The 20,525-nt window shown below is 42.2% G+C and overlaps 1 protein-coding gene across 2 annotated transcripts in view; it reads left to right on the plus strand.

Moving 5' to 3' along the window:
* The window catches only part of znf536 (zinc finger protein 536), a 391,766-nt gene that overhangs the window by 55,142 nt on the left and 316,099 nt on the right, over nucleotides 1–20,525 (plus strand). For both annotated transcript variants that reach the window (XM_088333467.1, XM_088333466.1), the window contains exon 2: nucleotides 128–187. The gene's annotated coding sequence lies outside the window, so the exon portion shown is untranslated. The remainder of the gene's footprint in view (nucleotides 1–127; nucleotides 188–20,525) is intronic.

Below are 20,525 nucleotides of genomic sequence, written 5' to 3' on the forward strand. Positions count from 1 at the left end.
GCTTGCTTGTTGCTAATATGTAATTAATTCAAGAAATAATATTTTAGCATGTTAGCATGTTAGCATGTTATGTGGTGTTTTTTGGGGGTCGGAATAAAACTAGTGTGACACCCTTTTTGTCTTGCAGCCCGGTGACGTCGGCAAAACCAAAGGAGTCAACGAGGGAGCGAACGGTGTCCATCGAAAGGTACGGTCGAAAAAAAACAAAAAATGATTGTCGTCGATTTGATCGGTCGGGGGGTTCGGTCACCTGATGACGATACGTGTTGCCACATATGGGTTGGGTTGAGGGGGCTGGGAATCCCCTCCTCTGTATCTGTCTCCCAGAAAGAGACCTGAATGCAAGGATGTGAGTGTGTTCTTGATTCTAGCCACCTTCCTCCAGGGTAGGGGAGTCAAGCTGGGGGGCCATCATAGAAAAAAAAAACACTTGCAGGGGCCAAACTAATGAATCAAAGACAAGGAAAGAAAGAAAGAAAGAAAGAAAGGAAGGAAGAGAGATAAAAGGGGAGAGAGAGAGTTAGACAGAAATGGAAGAACAAAAGGGAAAAAGAGAGAAGGAAACAGAGAAATAAAGAGAGAGATGAAGAGAGAAAAGAAAGAGTAAGAAATAAAAAGAGAATGAAAGAGAGAGACTGAAAGAGATAAAGAAATGTCAATGGACAAAAATATGAGAAAGGGAGAAAAACAAGAGAGAAGGGTAGAAAAATGAGAGATAAAGCTAGAGAGAGAAGACAGAGAGAGAAAATGAGAAAAAAGAGAGGAAAAGGAGAGGGATAATAAATGGAGACAGAGGGAAAGACAAAAAGAGTGAAAAATAAACAGAGAAAAATAAAAGGGACAATGAGATACACAAAACAAAAAGTGTGAAAGAGACCAAGAGAAAGGGAAGGGTTTCCCCCACCATCCGGTGATCGCTGGGCGCGGGAAGCAAGTCGCTCTCCGATTGTGATCCAAACACGGAAGTGGATCTTCTGTAGCGAGAGTTGGCGGAAAACTGGTCGGTAGCCGGGACTGGGAGAGCGTGATCGGGATTGGAAACCAGTCGTAAGCCAAAACGGGAGAGTAGACGTCGTCGGTGATTGCTGGATGCAGGAAGCAGGTCGCTCCGAACGCGGAAGTGGCACTTGTGTGGCGAGCGATGGCGATGTCAGGAACGGAAAAAACTGGTTGGTAGCCGGGACTGGGAGAGCGTGATCGGGGTTGGAAACGAGTCCTCAGCCAGAACGGGAGAGTAGACGTCGTCGGTGATTGCCGGATGCAGGAAGCAGGTCGCTCTGAACGCGGAAGTGGGACTTCCGTAGCGAGCGTTGGCGGAAAACTGTCAGGGGCGGAAAACTGGTCGGTAGCCGGGACTGGGAGAGCGTGATCGGGATTGGAAATGAGTCATAAGCCAGACCGGGAGAGTAAACGTAGTCGGTGATTGCTGGATGCAGGAAGCAGGTCGTTTCGAACGTGGAAGTGGGACTTCCCCGGCAAGTGATGGCGGTGTTGGGAACGGAAAAAACTGGTCGGAAGCCGGGACTGGGAGAGCGTGATCGGGGTTGGAAACGAGTCGTAAGCCAGAACGGGAGAGTAAACGTAGTCGGTGATTGCTGGATGCAGGAAGCAGGTCGCTCAGAACGCGGAAGTGGGACTTCCGTGGCGAGAGATGGCGGTATCGGAAACGGAAAAAAACGGGTCAGTAGCCGGGACAGGAAAGCAAAAACGTAATGTGAAGCCATATCTGGCTTGCAAGCTACAGGTTACTGAACTATACGTTCGTCAAACTTTTTCACTAATCTGAGAATAAGCATGTTTGTTGATCAATATTTAGGCGCCGATCTCCGTCATTTCCTGTGTCGGAAAGACAAAATTCACAAAAAATCATCAGGTCGTTTTCCCGCCCGACGATTGATGCGTCGACAATTTGTCAAAAATTCACGTCGCGAGCGATAAGAGGCGCCGCCGCCGCCACCGCGCTACATTATGAATATAAATATGTAAATATGAAACTTGCCCGAGCGATGAGCGAGTGCGAGAATCATTAGGACGGTTATTGCGCTTTCATTGCCTCGGAACAAAACATTTATGAAAAAATAGGCGAGCGCTATTTGCCGTTTTTACGGACGATCAATCAGAAACGTCCTATTTGCGTCGCGTGGAAAAGACGCGTCGCCCGAATTGTTTAGAATCGAAATCATTCGTGAAGTTATTCAAAATAAAGTGTCTTCTAAATATGTCAATAGAGATCAGGGTTGGCCGGGTGCTTGAAATCCTGGAAAACGCTTGAATTTAAATGTTTTGCTTTCAAGGTCAGGGAAAATGCTGGAATTTTAAGGGAAGGGCATGCAGTTTGACTCTATCCACCGCGCATTAAATTTAAATAAATAGTAAAAATGTGTGGAAATGACTCCGTCACTGCACTTCACCACCAAAAAGGACAGCTCTATTTAGAATCCGGCCGGCAAGACAACGCTCAGAGAAGCGCGAGAAAAAAACGAGCTGCAGGTTGAAATAGGTCCAATTGATGTTGCCGAAGCCAGGTGCCTCTCACAAAGACGCTCTCTCTCTCTCTCTCTCTCTCTCTCTCTCTCTCTCTCTCTCTCTCTCTCTCTCTCTCTCTCTCTCTCTCTCTCTCTCTCTCTCTCTCTCTCTCTCTCTCTCTCTCTCTCTCTCCCTTTTTACTCTCTGTGTCTCTTATTTTCTCTTTCTTTGTTTTTCTTCTCTCTGGGTCTTTTTACTGTATTTTGCCCTCTCTTTCTTTTACTCTCTCTTTCTCTTTCTCTCTTGTTTTCCCCATCTCTCTTTCCCCCCTTCTCTATTTCTCTCTCTATTTCTCTTTGGATTTCTTTCTCTCTCTTTCTACCCCCCTGTCTGACTATTTCTTGTTTTATCTCTTTTGTTTTTACATTCTCTCTCTCTCTCTTTCTCTTTCTCTTTCACTCTCTGTGTCTCTCATTTTCTCTCTCTTTGTTTGTCTTTGTCTCTTTCTCTCTCTGGGTCTTTTTACCTTCTTTTGCCCTCTCTTTTGCTCTCTCTTATCTTTCTTTCTCTTTCTCTTGTTTCTCCCTTCTCTCTTTCTCCCCTTCTCTATTTCTCTTTCTATTTCTTTTTGGATTTCTTTCTTTCTTTTTCTATCCTCTTTCACTATTTCTCATTTTATCTCTTTTGTTTCTCACATTATTTCCTTGTCTCTCTCTCTCTTTCACTCTCTCTCTCTCTCTTTCACTCTGTGTGTCTCTCTCTTTCTTTCACTCTCTGTGTCTCTCATTTTATCTCTCTTTGTTTGTCTTTGTGTCTTTCTCGCTCTGGGTCTTTTGCCTTCTCTTTCTTTTGTTCTCTCTTTCTCCCCTTCTCTTTTTATCTCTTTCTATTTCTCTTTGTATTTTTTTCTTTCTCTTTCCTTCCCCCTTTCTCACTATTACTTGTTTTATCTCTTTTGTCTCTCATGTTCTCTCTCTCTCTCTCTTTCTCTCTTTTCTCTCTCTATATCTTTCTTTGTCCCACCCTCCCTCTTTTTCTCTCCCTCTCCTCCTCTTATTTCTTTCTCTCTCTTTTTCTTTCTCTTTAATCTACTAGTCCGGCCCCCGACAGAATGTTTGTTCTATCGTGTGGCCCCCGAGTTCAAATGAGTTTCTTGACCTAGCTAGCAAAACAGTGTTAGCATTTTCTAAAGCTGACTGTTTATTTCTCTGGCTCTTTTGTAACTTTTATTCTATGTTTAAGAGCTTTGCAAAGTTGATTTTATCTTCTTTTGAATAATTCAAATTCCTCCATAAAGATAAGCTAATACTTTTTAGCTAACATGTTGATGCTAACGTTAGTAAAAGAAAAACATACCTTATTTCTTTTTGGCACATGTTTAATATTTGACAATTTTTTATGTTCTCAAGTCATTTGGGGATTGTAGCGCTGTAAATTTTCGTTTTGTATTGCTAATGGTTGATTGGTTTAGCTCGGTCACATGACACTTATATTTAAAAGTGCTAGCAAAATAAAGCGTGATAGCTTTGTTTTAAAGTAGACAGTGGATTTTCACTCGGCTTTTTTTTTTCGGTCTTGAATTAATCTACTATCAAAAAAAATATTTGATTTTTGAGTTTTTAAACTGTCTTTAAGTTATTTGGTCACTTGGGGTTCGTAACTCAGTATTTCCTTGATCTGTATTGCTAACGGTTGATTGGTTTATCTTGGTCACATGACACTTATATTAAGGAAGTGCTAGCAAAATAAAGCAAGCTCGCCTTTTTAAACCCGATTTGTGATTATTTGTTAGCTAACGTGTTAATGCTAATTTTAGTAAAACATGTACAAATACCCTATTTTTTTAATTTTGGCAATTTTTTTGTAAACTTTGACTGTCTTTATGTTATTCAGTCACGGTACTGTATTTCCTTGTTTCCTGTTGCCAGCAGTGGATTGGTTTAGCTTGGTCCCATGACACTTTTATTCAGGAAGTGCTAGCAAAATTAAACAATCTAGCCTTTTTAAAACCGATTTGTGATTATTTGTTAGCTAACGCTTAATGCTAATGAAGGTAACACATAAAAATACCCTTTTTATTTAGTTTTGGCGATTATTTTTTAAACTTTGACTGTCTTTATGTTATTCGGTCACTTGGGGTTCATAACTCAGTATTTCCTTGATTTATGTTGCTAACGGTTGATTGGTTTATCTTGGTCACATGACACTCATACATGCTAAATAAAACTGGCTAGTTTTACTTGATGTTTTGTCGATATTCGATTTAATTTTCTCCCAAAACAAACTTCTCAAAGTTCTTGTTAGCTAACTTGTTAATGCTAATGTTCGTAAAATATGTAAAAATACCTTATTCATTTTGTTTTGGCATTTTTTTTGAAACTTTGATTGTATTTTTGTTATTCAGTCACTTGGGGTTTGTAACTCAGTACTGTATTTCCTTGTTTCCTGTTGCTAGCTGTTGATTGGTTTAGCTTGGTCCCATGACACTTTTATTCAGGAAGTGCTAACAAAATAAAACAAGTTTTATTTGATGTTTTGTCACTATTCGATTTCATTTTCTGTTCGTTGTCCATGTTAGCTAACATGTTGATGCTAACTTAGCTATTTTTCTGTGTTTTAAATAAATTTTCATTTTATTGTAACGTTCGAATATCGGCAAAGCTCGTTATCGATATAAACATAATACGCATGCTTGCTGAATGGAGAAGGTTTGGGGGGAAGATGGAGGTTGAAAGCAGTTGGTGAAAATTGATCGGCGCTAAATTCCAAATCAATATCTGACTGTTGTTTTGTTTTTTTCTCACGGACCTTTTGTACTCCCGCTAAAGCCGGGGTCGGCAACCCGCGGCTCAGGAACCGCATGCGGCTCTTTAGCGCTGGGGAGCGTCTCCCTGGCACTTTTCCAAAACTGTTTACAGTTAGCGCTGACGCTAAAATGCTATTGGCTTGTGTCTTGTATATGCTAATGCACAGAAATTTAGCATAAGGTTTTTTTATTTCCTCTTATTGAGGTTTTTGAGCTTTCCCTCGCCCTCATGTAGGTTGTAGATCAGGGGAAGGTGTAATAGTAGTCTGTCCTTTAAGACCTCTTGTGATGAAGGACTATACAAAAAAACATGACTTGACTGACAAGAAAAATCCATGGTAATTTGCCTAACAACAAGATAGCTCTTAAACTAAAATGCTAGTTGCTTGTGTCTTCAGTATGCTAATGTAGCATCCTCACAAGAAAAAAATCGTATGACTTTGTCTAACATACTGCTAGCTAGCTCTCACACTACAATGTTAGTTGCTCGTGGCTTTGGTATGCTAATCTATAGCAACAAAGCATTCCGAAAAAACATAGTTAATTTGTCTATCAACCAGCTAGCTTTTACGCTAAAATGGTAGTTACTTGTGTCTTCAGTATGCAAATGTATAGCAAGGTAGCATCTTGAGGATACAAATTCATGTTCATCTGTCTAACAATTAGCTAGTTCATGCTAAACTGCTAGTGTCGTGTGTCTTGAATATACTAATGTATAGCAACGTAGCATCCTGACAAAAAAGTATACAATCATTTGTCTAACATCCAGCTAGCGCTCACGCTAAAATGTTATTATCTTGTATCTTGAGTATGCTAACGTATAACATGACAAATACATAGTAATTTGTCCAACAACCAGCTAGCTCTCAGACTGAAACGCTAGTTTCTTGAGTCTTGAGTATGCTAATGTATAGCAACGTAGCAACCGAGAAAAAAAAACATCATATTCATTTGTCTAACATCGAGCTAGCTCTCACGCTAAAATGTGATTATCTTGTGTCTTGAGTATGCTAACGTATAGCAAGACAAATACATATTAACTTGTCCAACAACCAGCTAGATCTCAAACTAAAATGCTAGTTTCTTGGGTCTGGAGTATGCTAATATATAGCAACGTAGCATCCTGACAAAAAAATATATTAATTTGTCTAACATCCAGCTAGCTCTCACGCTAAAATGCGATTATGTTGTGTCTTTACTATGCTAATGTATAACAAGACAAATACATATTAACTTGTCCAACAACCAGCTAGCTAGACTAAATTGCTAGTTGCTTGTATCTTCAGTATGCAAATGAATAGCAATGTAGCATCTTGACAATGAGAAATCATGTTCATCCGTCTAACAACAAGCTAACTCATGTTAAACTGCTAGTTGCTTGCGTCTTGAATAAACTAATGTATAGCAACGTAGCATCCAGACAAAAAAGTATGTATTAATTTGTCTCACATCCAGCTAGCTCTCACGCTAAAATGCTATTATCTTGTGTCTTGAGTATGCTAACGTATATCTATGTAGCATCCTGACAAGACATATTAACTTATCCAACAACCAGCTAGCTCTCAGACTAAAATGCTAGTTTCTTGGGTCTTGACAATGCTAATGTATAGCAACGTAGCACCCTTCCAAGAAAACGTTGCCTAACTGAAATGCTACAAAAAAAAATCCAGTTTTCAAAACATTTAAACAAACATCTAACTTTGTAAACGCAGGGAAAAAAAAGACATGGCGGGAAGATCGTGTCCGTTTTCTTCTCCCTTTAGCGCCGTAGCCTCTCGGCGGGTATAAATAAGACGTGATTGGTGTCCCGGCGGAAGTCTCTTCACGTCTTGGCGTGACAACCTTCATTTGCCAGACGCAAGAGTGTCACACTTGGCGGGAGTTAATCATCATAATTACTACTTTTTTTTTTTTTTTTTACATGGCGGCGTAATTATTTAAGAGGTTTTTGTGCGTGTGGTCCTAATCAGAACACGGCGACGGGTGACACTCGGATGCGTCCTGAGATGTAGCGTCGTGTCGCTAACTGGAGTTGCTAAGCTAGTGGACGTGTAGTGTGGTGAGTTTTAGCGCTAAGCTAATGGATGTGTTTGGCTAAATCTGTGGTCCGGCATCCCTAATTTTTTAAAGAGACATAAAAAGAAATACAAATAGGTGTGGAGTCGCAAAAAATTATAAATCTTATAAAAATGTATTATTAAATTTTAATACATATGTTAGTCATTTGGTATTTAACATTTATTCTTAACAATTTAAATCATTGGGAAATGTTAAAAAAGGCCACCCTCACCTGAATTGAATCAGGAACCCGGTATTACAGGACTGTGCCTACAGCAAAAGCTGACCCTTGATGTTCTTTATCTGCTTGAGTAAACCTATCGTGGATTCATTCTGGACCTACTAATCTTTGTCAGCTGTGTGTTTTGCTGACGTCCCCACTCCCGTCCCATGTGCAGAGTGCCTTTTTTAAATAAACTCTCGCCAGTCAGTCTGTGTGTCTGCACTTGGGTCCGCCTCATCAATGCATAACTTAGATTTTTTTGTCATGTTTAAACTACTACAGAAAACCATCACATAAACATATTTGTATGCCACATATTCAACTTGTTTCACACTGTTTCTTTCTCTCGCCATTCATGTTAGCCACTCAAGTGCAGGCTACAACTTGCTGCTATCCACTCTTGATATTGTTTGTGTCAGGAACCAGAACAGGATCAGGACCCAATCGCGTAACGTTCTCATACAAGCTTTTATTTTACGGGAAATGGCGATTCATGCACATTAGCCAGCAGTCTGGCGTGGAATGATAGGAAGCCAGAGGCCGACGAGATCGATTCCAATTGCCCGAGTTGATATCGGACGGATAGGGTCAATACCGGACAGGAAGTGACGGACAGGATAGATAACAAATCAGAATATCGAAAATTAACAGGAGAAACTATACAGGAACGGAAACTGGATAAAATAATAAACAGGACAATAACAAAACTGTAACCTGAAATTAAACAGGACAAAAAAAAAAACGGCAACAATACCGGACTTGAAATCCCAACAGGAAAACGGGACGGAGTCAAAACACAAGTCTTGCAGGTGCAGAGGTTCGTTGACGGGCTGACAAAGGAAGCAAGAGAGCACTGATCTTAATATAGAAAGATAGCCAATCTCTCAACGAGCCGCAGCTGGCGCCACATGGGCGGGGCCAATTGGGCGCCATGGCAACCATCACAGTTAGCCTCTACCGCTTTGTCCTTAAGTATCTCTTGCCTTCCAAAGCTGGCATATCCAACAAACTTTTTCGAATTCTGTGATTCAGTCTTGTCTTCTTCACATTTTTCACACTGTTTCCTTCTCCAGCCACGTGTTTTGTGGTATGTATGTCTGCCCTTGCCATGTGTTACCCTTCAGGCTCCCGTAGTCTTTTCAAATGCACACGCCTCCGCTTAACTCTTAAGTGAATAATTACACACTGCCACTTTAACAAGCGCTTGGATTTAATAGCTTTCGATTAAGTTAAAGTTTGCTACACTCCTAGCATGCTACAAGGACTCGTTGTCTCTGTCCGCAGTGATTAGTAGCTAGCATGCGTGCGGCGCGCATCCGCCGAGGCCTAGCGCGGGGAACGTCTTAATTACAAAACAATTTGGTTTTGGTCGTCAAGCAATTTACGCTAGCAAAACAAAGGGCTAAGAGAGAGAGGGGGGACGGGGGGCTTCGTTAATAGACTTTTGAGGCATGCTGGGAGAAAAGACCTTAGTGACCCGTCACGTCATCTATTAGCGTAGCCCGAAGATGACGCTAGCCTCCAGGGGGTCGGGTTAGCATGGGGGGAGGCGGGTATGTGCCACTTTTGCTGAGAATGAATTGACTTCCTGTTTAGAGAAGCTAACTGGAAAGCGAGGGAACTTGTTATCCGGGGGTCCGCTGCCCTACATTCTTGACTAATTGTATAATTGCTAAAGCTCTCCAAATGAGCAAAGGCCCACCCGCCAATACGTGCCCCCTACCCTGCCCCCGTTCGTTCCAAAGGCCCCCAACACCGAGCATCCCGAGCGCTTGCTAACTCGCTTCAAAGCGAAAAGCGCTAAAAAAGTTTTTCGGGAGTGATCAAGAAGAAGTCTCAATGGTTTGTGAAGACTACAGACTTTTATGACACCACCCCCTGATCTAAAACCTACATGAGAGCAAGGAACCTCTCAAAAACCTCAAGTAAAATCAGCCATGTTTCTTTATTTAGCCCCTAATCACAAAGAGTCTCAAAGTGCTGCACAGAGCACAGACTATTGCAGACTATGGACTATTATCACACCATCCCCTGATTTAAAACCAACATGAGGGCAAGGAAAAACTCAAAAACCTCAAGTCAAATCAGCCATGTTTCTTTATATAGCCCTTAATCACAAAGAGTCTCAAAGTGCTGCACTTACTACAGACTATTACAGACTACAGACTATTATGACACCATCCCCTGATCTAAAACTGACATGAGGGCAAGGAATAACTCAAAAAACTCAAGTAAAATCAGCCATCTTTCTTTATTTAGCCTCTAATCACAAAGAGTCTCAAAGAGCTGCACAGAGCACAGACTATTACAGACTATTCTAACACCATCCCCCGATCTAAAACCGACATGAGGTCAAGGAAAAACTCAAAAACCTCAAGTCAAATGAGCCATGTTTCTTTACATAGCCCTTAATCACAAAGAGTCTCAAAGTGCTGCACTTACCACACACTATTACAGACTACAGACTATTATGACACCAGCCCCTGATCTAAAACCGACATGAGGGCAAGGAAAAACTCAAAAACCTCAAGTCAAATCAGCCATGTTTCTTTATTTTGCCCCTAATGACAAAGAGTCTCAATTTGCTGCACAGAGCACAGACTATTACAGACTACAGACTATTATGACACCAGCCCCTGATCTAAAACCGACATGAGGGTAAGGAAAAACTGAAAAACATCAAGTCAAATCAGCCATGTTTCTTTATATAGCCCTTAATCACAAAGAGTTTCAAAGTGCTGCACAGACCACAGACTATTACAGACTAAAGACTATTATGCCACCGTCCCCTGATCTAAAACAGACACGAGGGCAAGGAAAAACTCAAAAACCTCAAGTCAAATCAGCCGTGTTTCTTTATATAGCCCTTAATCACAGAGTCTCAAAGTGCTGCATTTACCACAGACTATTACTGACTACAGACTATTATGACACCATCTCCTGATCTAAAACCGACATGAGGGCAAGGAAAAACTCAAACCTCAAGTCAAATCAGCCATGTTTCTTTATATAGAAACTAAATATGAATACAATGATGACTCACAACACGTGGTAAGCTTTCTCTCCTTGCTTTGATCTCCTTGATCTCCGGCATAACCAACATAAAATGCTACAGAAACAAAATGAAAATAAATCCAAACAGCTTGCCGACATCATTTTTGCCGTTCCATGTATTCCGTTACTCCCGAAGCCTGCACAAAATGGAGTCATTTTATTCCTATTTAGTTTATTTTGTCTTTTATTAGCATATTTGGTATTGAAGTAATCCAAAAGTAATTGAAAGTAATCCAGTTAAAGTAACCCTACCCAACTCTGGTGCATTCTTTGTATTTTTGATAATCACAAGCATCGTTTCAATGGTTATCATGTTTTCGCACCACTGCTAGTCTACGGACCCGTAGCTGAACAAATTTAAGTTTGTCACTTATGGTTCTGAACTGAGAAATGCATTGTGGGTTGTAATTCAGCCTATTGTGTATTGATATCGTCTTCATGACGCTGTGTTACAAACCAATAGCTGACAAGCACTTTATATGATATCGACCAATAGCAGACTGGCATCCTAGACGTATTAAATGCATGAAAATTGCAAAGCTTGTTGTTGACACGGTGTAGTTGGGAAAAAGGCCGTAACGAGGGGCAGAAAAAATGAAAACTTTGTAAAGCGGGGGGGGATCAAAGAGATCAAAGCCAGGAGAGAAAGCTTACCACGTGTTGTGAGTCATTTTATTCATATTTAGTTTCTTTTGTCTTTTATTAGCATATTTGGTATTGGAGTAATCCAAAAGTCATTGAAAGTAATCCAGTTAAAGTAACCCTACCCAACCCTGATCCCGGGGTACTAGCGCGCATTTAGCGAGTTAGCATTAGCCGAAAAAGCTAAAATTTTCACGCGAGGGTTTTAAGCTTCTTCCCCCCTTCCTCCTGTACCCCTGGCGTCGTTCCTCTCCCCCCTTTCCTCCTTCCTCCCCTTTCGAAAAACAAAACACGGCGGAGTCGTTAGGACCCTCTCTTCATTACTGGAAAAAAAAGCAATCATTAGACAGCAGAGTATATACGTAATTAGAAAATCACTTCCTTTGCAATGGCGGCTAAGTAGTTTACATACTGTAATTACAGGGACAAAATCAATTTTTAATCATTTCACTGATTGGGCTCATCAGCTCAGTGGGAACATTGGATCCTGCTTGTTGTGCCGCCACCGCAACATCTGGGCTAAAACAATTAGCCTTTTGTGTAGCGCCACCGAGCTAGCGCCCGTACCGGGCGCCGGTCGTCTCCGGGCGCCGCTCGGACGTTGGATTCCCTGAGATGGCTTGATCCCGAATTCCCGAAAATGGTATCGGAACCTTGTGACCAAAACACAAATCAATAAAATCTCACTCGAATAGAATAGAATAGAATAGAATATACCTTTATTGTCATTGTTGCAAAATGGGTTAACGAAATTGGGCATGACACTCCAGTTTCACGCATTCACAGTGAGGTAAAAAAAGCCAAGAAGATAAAGGAACAGAGAAGATAAGCTTATAAAACTAGACAATTCCTACGGCAATTATAAGAGTTGTGATTGATCTTGAAGATGATCCCGGCATGTATATATAACCCCGGTTGTTAGCATTATGAGTTAGCATAAAGTTTTTCACTCAGAGAGATGTTTCTGTCATTTCTTACTTGGTTCTGTGGGGGGACTCTAGCACACCCACCCCCCCTGGTACTGACAAGTTCATTTGAGAGGGGCCCAAAACCGTTAGCAACAAGGCTATGTCTTGTGGAGGTCTAAAAAAAAACACATTCATGGTAATAACATAGTAATAACACTGTTATTACACATTAAAAAAAAAATAAAAATGTACATGTTCGTAAGGGATGAGCCATTCTATTTGAATTTGCCCATTCGGAATGCATTGAGCCCATTCAATTTGCTGAGTCGTTAGCATGTTAGCATTAGAATTATTTTTCAGCATGAAGAAGTTAGCATTTAGCCGTTAGCATCACTTTTTAACATGTATCCGTTAGCATAACTCATCAACATGAGTTCATTAGCATAATTTGTAAATATGAAGTCGATACAATATTGCCATTACCAAATTTTTTAGCACGAAGAAGTTAGCATTTAGCCGTTAGCATCAGTTTTTAGCATGTACTCATTAGCATAATTCATCAACATGAGCTCATTAGCAGAATTTGTAAATATGAAGTTGTTAAAATATTGCCATTACCAGATTTTTTTAGCATGAAGAAGTTAACATGTAGCCGTTAGCATCACTTTTAGCATGTAATCATTAGCATATTTCATCAACATGATCAACAACTCGGGGGCCACACGATAGAACAACCATTCTGTCGGGGGCCGGACTAGTAGATTAAAGAGAAAGAAGAAGAGAGATCAAGAAATAAGAGAAAGAGGGAGGGAAAATGAGCGAGGGTGGGACAAAGAGAGAAAAAGAGAGAGAGGAAGAGAGCGTGAGAAACAAAAGATAAAAAGTCGTGAGAGAGGGGGGAAAGAAAGGGAGAGGAAGAAAGAAATCCAAAGAGAAATAGAAAGACCGAAGGAGAGAAAAGAGAAAAGAAAGCGCGAAGGGTAGGAAGAGAGAAAAGTAGAAAAGGAAGTTAGAGCAAAAGAGGTTAAAAGACACAGAGAGAGAAAGAGACATAGTGGGAGAAAAAGGGTGTGGAGAGAGAGAGAGAGAGAGAGAGAGAGAGAGAGAGAGAGAGAGAGAGAGAGAGAGAGAGAGAGAGAGAGAGAGAGAGAGAGAGAGAGAGAGAGAGAGAGAGAGAGAGAGAGAGAGAGAGAGAGAGAGAGAGAGAGAGAGAGAGAGAGAGAATGTGAGAAACAAAAGAGATAAAACGAGAAATACTGAGACAGGGGGATAGAAAGAGAAAGAAAGAAGTGCAAAGAGAAATAGAAAGAGAGATAGAGAAGGGGAGAAAGAGAGAAGGAGAAAGCAAGAGAGAAAGAGAAACAAAAAAAGAGAAAATTAGGGAGAGGCAGATCCAAGAAGACTTGTGGCTGAAAGAGGTTGTAAAGTATTAACTCACAGGGGGCCAATCATTTTGCAAGACCTACTTTCATTCTCCATAGACAGGATCTTAATCCGTACATCTTATCTATCCCATAATTTACAAGTTTCACTTTAACTACGAAACGCCCCCTTCGCTTGTATTTGTTTTTGTCATATGCTAACGAGGTATGCTAACCTGGACGCAGTATACTCAATACTCAAAGTTTATGACATAAGAACAATGCCAGAGCCTGTTAATCAATACTATACATCCCATTAAACTTATCTCCCTCCTCCAGTTACTTAACATAGTTAAAGCTCATTTTGACCTCCATTTTTTTCCATAAATAATGGTTTTAAAACATGGTGCAAGCAAAGTTCTTTTGTAAAAATGTTACAAAATACTGCAAATGGAGATACTGACTCATTCGCCCACAGCGCAGACTGCGTCAAGCAGAGAGAAGTGAGTATAATACCCAACGCCCTACCGCTCACCCAACCAAATTGCTCTGTGTGCTCAACTGGTGTTTTTGGCAGTTTAGAGTTTGTTCTGTGGGTTTTCATCATAAAGTGTCAGAATAGATTATATAGCTTGTTTAATGAGCTTGGTTAGCGCGGGTGCGGCACAGTTCTGAGGTCGTGGTAACCTCCTGCGTGGGTTCAAATCCAGCTCCCGGCCTTACCGTGCGGAGTTTGTATGTTCTCCCCGTGCTTGCGTGGGTTTCCTCCGGGCACTCCGGTTTCCTCCCATATTCCAAAGACATGCATTTCAGGTTAATCGGCCGGTCCAAATTGTCCCTAGGTGTGACTGAGCCCTGCGACTGGCTGTTCAGGGTGTCCCCTGCCCACTGCCCGATGATTGCTGGGATGGGCTCCAGCACCCCCCGCGACCCTACTGAGGATAAGCGGTGCAGCTAATGGGAGATGAGACCTTGCTTTGTCAACATCAACTGGACATATTTCAAACTGCAGCTTATTTTTCTCTTTTGTTTCTTCGGGTGTTGTTTCGCAGGCCGGATCGAAACCTTCGGCGGGCCTGATCCTGCCCGCGGGCCGCATTTTGGACAACGGTGGTCTAAAATAAGCTAACGGGCGAGGAGGCGCATGAAAAACAACATATTGCTCTTTTTAACACCTCTTGTTGTTTCTGCTCCGTTTTTTTCCCATTTTTGGAAGAAAGCCCCGCCGAGATGTCACCTAGCTTACCGCGCGTGCTAACACTCGACGAGCAAACGCGCATCGACAGACTCGGAGGAAAAAAAATAGCCGCTTCCATGTTGGGAATTATTTTTAAAAGACTTGGAATTTAAATTCATAAAACCGTGTGTGTGAGTGTATATATGCTGCATCATCTGACTTTCATGTTTTGTTGGGTTGTAGCTGGTTCGTGTTAGAACATGTAGATGTTCGATCCACTCGTTGGGTTTGCTGCTTCCCCTGTAATTCATGTTCTGTTCAGTTAGAGCTGTTCCAACATACACTGCCCTATCTTACTTTCATGTTTTTATTTGCTTAGAGTTCGTGTCCCAACACTTTCTGTTGTTGCCCCTTTCATGTTTTGTTCAGTTACTGTTGGCTGGTGTTAGAACATGTAGATGTTCAATCCCCTCGTAGGTTTTTCTTCTTCCCCTCTAATTCATGTTCTGTTCAGTTAGAGCTGTTCCAACATATACTGCACTATCTTGCTTTCATTTTTTGTATTTGCTTAGAGTTAGTGTCCCAACACTTTCTGTTGTTGCCCCTTTCATGTTTTGTTCAGTTACTTTTGGCTGGTGATAGAACATGTAGATGTTCAGTCTACTCGTAGGTTTTGCTTTTTCCCCTCTAATTCACGTTCTGTTCCGTTAGAGCTGTTCCAACATATACTTCACTATCCTCTTTTTTTAAAATGTATTTACTTAGAGTGAGTGTCACAACACTTTCTGTGTTGTCCCCTTTCATGTTTCGTTCAGTTACTGTTGGCCGGTGTTAGAACATGTAGATGTTCAATCCACTTGTAGGTTTTGCTTCTTCCCCTCTAATTCATGTTCTGTTCAGTTAGAGCTGTTCCAACATATACTTCACTATCTTTCTTTTCTCATCTCATCTCATTAGCCGTACCGCTTATCCTCAGTAGGGTCGCGGGGGGCTGGAGCCCATCCCAGCAATCATCGGGCAGTGGGCAGGGGACACCCTGAACTGGTTGCCAGCCAATCGCAGGGCACACAGGGACAGACAACTCATTCGCTCATTCACACCTAGGGACAATTTTGGACCGGCCAATTCACCTGAAATGCATGTCTTTGGAATGTGGAAGGAAACCGGAGTGCCCGGAGGAAACCCACGCAAGCACGGGGAGAACATACAAACTCCGCACAGAAAGTCTGGAGCTGGATTTGAACCCACGACAGGTTCCCATGACATGAACTGTGCCGCACAAGCGCCATTTGCTTAGAGCGAGTGTCCCAACACTTTCTGTGTTGTCGCCTTTCATGTTTCGTTCAGTTACTGTTGGCTGGTTTTAGAACATGTGGATGTACAATCCACTTGAAGGTTTTGCTGTTTCCCCTCTAATTTATGTTCTGTTCAGTTAGAGCTTTTTCAACATATACTGCACTTTCTTCCTTTCATGTTTTTATTTGCTTAGAGTTAGTGTCACAACACTTTCTGTGTTGTCCCCTTTCATGTTTCGTTCAGTTACTGCTGGCTGGTGTTAGAACATGTAGATGTTTCTTGCCACTTGTAGGTTTTGCTGCTTCCCCTCTAATTCATGTTCTGTTCTGTTAGAGCTGCTCTCCAACATATACTGCAATATCTTGCTTTTATTTTTTGTTATTTGCTTAGAGTTAGTGTCCCAACACTTTCTGTGTTGTCCCCTTTCATGTTTCGTTCATTTACTGTTGGTTGGTGTTAGAACATGTAGATGTTCAATCCACTCATAGGTTTTGCTGCTTCCCCTCTAATTCATGTTTTGTTCAGTTAGAGCTGTTCCAACATATACTGCACAATCTTGCTTTTATTCTTTTTATTTGCTTAGAGTTAGTGCCAATTACAGGATTTCTTTTTGATGGTCCATAGCCTGCATTAGCGCCTGTATTGAGAAAACAAAGATAGCCTCCTTTAGCTTCTACTATCTTAAGCCAGTGGTAACCGAATCAATGGATGAATGACACATTGGTTAGCCATAGAAATTCTGAAAAGAACGATGCACAAATTTCCGAAGTTTCAAGATTCATTTTTACTCAGCGTTATAACGCACGCAATAGTGATAGAGACCTGTAAAGATAAGTCAAACATTTACAACTCTTTCAAAATGTCTAAATCATTGGCCGGAGTGAAATACACGGTTGCAGAGGTTTTATGGCTGTATACTGCTCTACAAATGGCCACTTTTGGAAACAGGGGACGGGGACGTTAAATGGGTTAATACTAATCAACACTTGTAATGGATACTTTAGTTCGTCGGGCATAAGTAAACTCCTAAAGACAACATCGTTTTTCTATAGTTTCAAATTCTTAAGCGTCCAACAAAGCGTACGTGCTAGCACGCCGCGTCACGGGCTAATCAAACGCTTTGTATTCCTGAGCGAAGGCAGCCGATCGATGCGCATTAGCTCCGACTCCCTCGCTCACTTTGAAACCCAGGAAATCACGATGCAAGGGTGTGGGGGGGTGGATAGGCTCCAGCAGGGGAGCAGGCAACGAAAATCGGTTAATGCATTGATCAACGGGACTGTATGCTAATCAGATTTTTTGCCGATCAATGGCCTTCATTAACGGCTTCATTTTAGCCTCCGCTATTACGTTAGCGCTATCCAGTTAGCTAGCGCTATCGCGTTAGCCGGCGCTAACATTACTGATGCGCGTCGCCATGGTGCCCGGCACGCACATGAATAGCTAGGATCTATTTAGAACCTGAGCCGGATGGCCGACAGGAAAAGGCCGCATTGATTTATGACCGCGCGCTTTGTTACAAATAGATATATGACACGTTCTCACGAAACACGTCTTGTATCGCTCAAATTGTGAAAATGAGAGATTTTTGTGTTTTTCTCCTGAAAGACCCAGTATTGTGATCAGGTGCTTGAAATATTTGAAAATGCTTGAATATTGTGTTTCCAAGATCAGGAAAATGCTTGAATTTTGGGCGAAGTACTCGTACATGCTTGAAATCGTTGCCATTGTCATGATTCCTGGCAGTCTGACTCTAACACCCCCAAGAAGAAGTGTGTGAAAATGGCGGCGACAGGCCTTTTTTGGTGGCTTGACATTCTGGCATTGATTGCACCCAAGAGGACAACTCTCTTTAGAAACCCGGCTTTTTTGGCTCCTCGGCTCCTCAGAGTTTTTGTATTTTTTAATGATAGATTGTTGATGATAATAAAACATTGTGCACCAAATTATTCAGTAATTAGTCGTTTCATTTGTTTTGCAGGGTGTTCCTGCAAAATAGACGAAATTAAAATATTCACAGATCTACAAAAAAATATGTAAAATATGAAACAACATAAATTGTTAACACTCTGAACAGATTTAAAGTCAACTACAACACAAAATCGATTGACTTATTGAAACATTTATTTATTTTCTCAAAACAGCTCGTAATTCGGGACGGGAGAGCAAACCTGGTCGAGTTTAAAACCGATCGTAGCGGGAGACAAACCTGAGCAAAAAACGGGACAGGTGAAAAAGGGCTCGCCATGTAAAAACAGAGATTCGCAGACGGACCGACCACCAGGGATTGACTGGATTTAAATAGTGGGGAAGCTAATCTGTCAACAAGCTGCAGCTGGGACTACACGGACGGGGCCAATTGGGCGCCATGGCAACCGTGACAGATTCAATTATAAAAGCTTTTGTTTTTCTCGATATTCTTTTGCTTATTATAATCTTCAAAATTCTGACTTTTTCATTCCTTAATAAATCGTGAATTTAGAATGCATTTAAGTTGTTCCTTTACCTTTACCCTACCCCTTGGCCCTAACCCTTTCCCTTCAAAGCGTCCCAAACCTTCTCACCCTAGTCCGATCTTAAATCTCATCTCATCTCATCTAATTAGCTGCACTACTTATTCCCAGTAGGGTCACGGGGTTGCTGGAGACCATCCCAGCAATCATCGGGCAGTGGGCAGGGGACACCCTGAAATGGTTGCCAGCCAATCGCAGGGCACACGGGGACAGACAACTCGCTCGCTCATTCACACCTAGGGACAATTTGGACCGGCCAATCCACCTGAAATGCATGTCTTTGGAATGTGGGAGGAAACCGGAGTGCCCGGAGGAAACCCACGCAAGAACATACAAACTCCGCACAGGAAATCCGGTAGCTGGATTTGAACCCACGCAGGAGGTTCCCAAGACCTTAGAACTGTGCCGCACACGCGCTAACCACTGCGCCGCCGTGCTGCCTTCCGATCTTAAATGTTACTCTCAAATCCACACAGTCGCCTCTGTGTTGCTAACAAAAACAGCAGCTAGCACGGTAGCAAAAACGAGCCTTTCACATCGGGGGGCAGGAGAGGGGGCCGAACAATCTGCAACAGCAGACGGGAATATAAAAGACACGGATGGGAATGGAACCTTTGCCAGCTAGCACGCTAACACGCTAACATGCGAGGGCGGGAGCGGGAGGCAGCGGGTGAGCGAATGAGGAGGGAGGCTCATTTGCACGGGATCAGACAAGCTAAACTGAGGCTGCGACTCCTCATGGGGGCCCGAACGGTTCTGACAGGCCCCGACTGGCCCCTGCAATCTGGTCCTCGTCCCGCCCGGGGACGCCACACGTGTCGGGGACGAGGGCTAGCCAACGTGCGCGCTAACGTGCACGCTCACGCCGGGATTAAGACGTGTTTTCGGGGCTCTTGTGTCTTTTCAACCCGTCCTTTACTTGGGAATAGGACCGTAATCCTTTTACACGACATGTTTTTTCGGCCCCCGGGGGCCGGGGCCGTTCCGCCGGCGTTTAATTGCTTCTCAAAATGGATGCTACTTTTAACATTTGAGTACTTTTATCGGGAATACGGAATTGCATTCAATAGAGTTGACCCTCGGGTTACCCCGCGTTATGACAGTTTTAGTGTGGAATTACCGTATTTTCCGCACTATAGGGTGCACCGGGTTATAGGGCGCACCCCCAAAAAATAGTTTTTGGTCTTATATCTTCCATAGATAAGGCGCACCGGATTATAAGGCGCTACAATGGGAACGTGGACAAAACAGTCGGATAGTTCAGTCCAACTTATTACCCCCTTCACATTCCCAAAGCTTGCAAAGACGCAAATACGTGTCGAGAACACGTGCGGATGCGGTGTCCGTACGATGTCACTCAAATGCATCGTTCCATCATTCGGAAGTCTTGGGATTCAAGAAATGCCAACCATTCCTTAGTTTCTATTTTCTTTTTCGCTCTCAACTTTACTGTGCATATGACAATAAACACTTGGAATTGAGTTGAATTCACACAACTCATCACAGCAATATCAAGATCGTTCTAAAACAAGATACCGGGAAAATATAAAGCCGCATAGTTCACATAAGTTCTCACGTTCAATAATGATACGCAATCATGGTCTTCTTACAACCGTGAGTGTAGTAAATCCAGGAGAGTCAAATGTTTACAAATACAGACTAATGAAACATGTTTCTTTATGGCGTAGTTTAGCAAGCTTGCTATTCAGTCATCTTTTTCGGCCAATCGCAGGGTTTGTTTTGGCCCTCTCGCCTATCCGAGGCTCCGAATAACTTCAGCCAATAGCGATCGATTTAACGGATGACTGACACATCTTTTTCGGCCAATTGCATGGTTTGTTTTGGCTTTCTAGCCAATCCGAGGCTCCAAATAACTTCAGCCAATAGCGATTGATTAAACGGATGATTGACACATTGGTTAGCCAATGAAACGCCGGTATATAAATCCCAGCATACACCACGGACTACTCCACGTTCGGGGTAAAATCGAGTCGGCGGCTGTTGCGTAAGTTGCGAGACCT

Source organism: Urocampus carinirostris, chromosome 4 (assembly GCF_059441175.1).
Source record: "Urocampus carinirostris isolate Australia breed hairy pipefish chromosome 4, RoL_Ucar_1.0, whole genome shotgun sequence".
NCBI lineage: Eukaryota > Metazoa > Chordata > Actinopteri > Syngnathiformes > Syngnathidae > Urocampus > Urocampus carinirostris.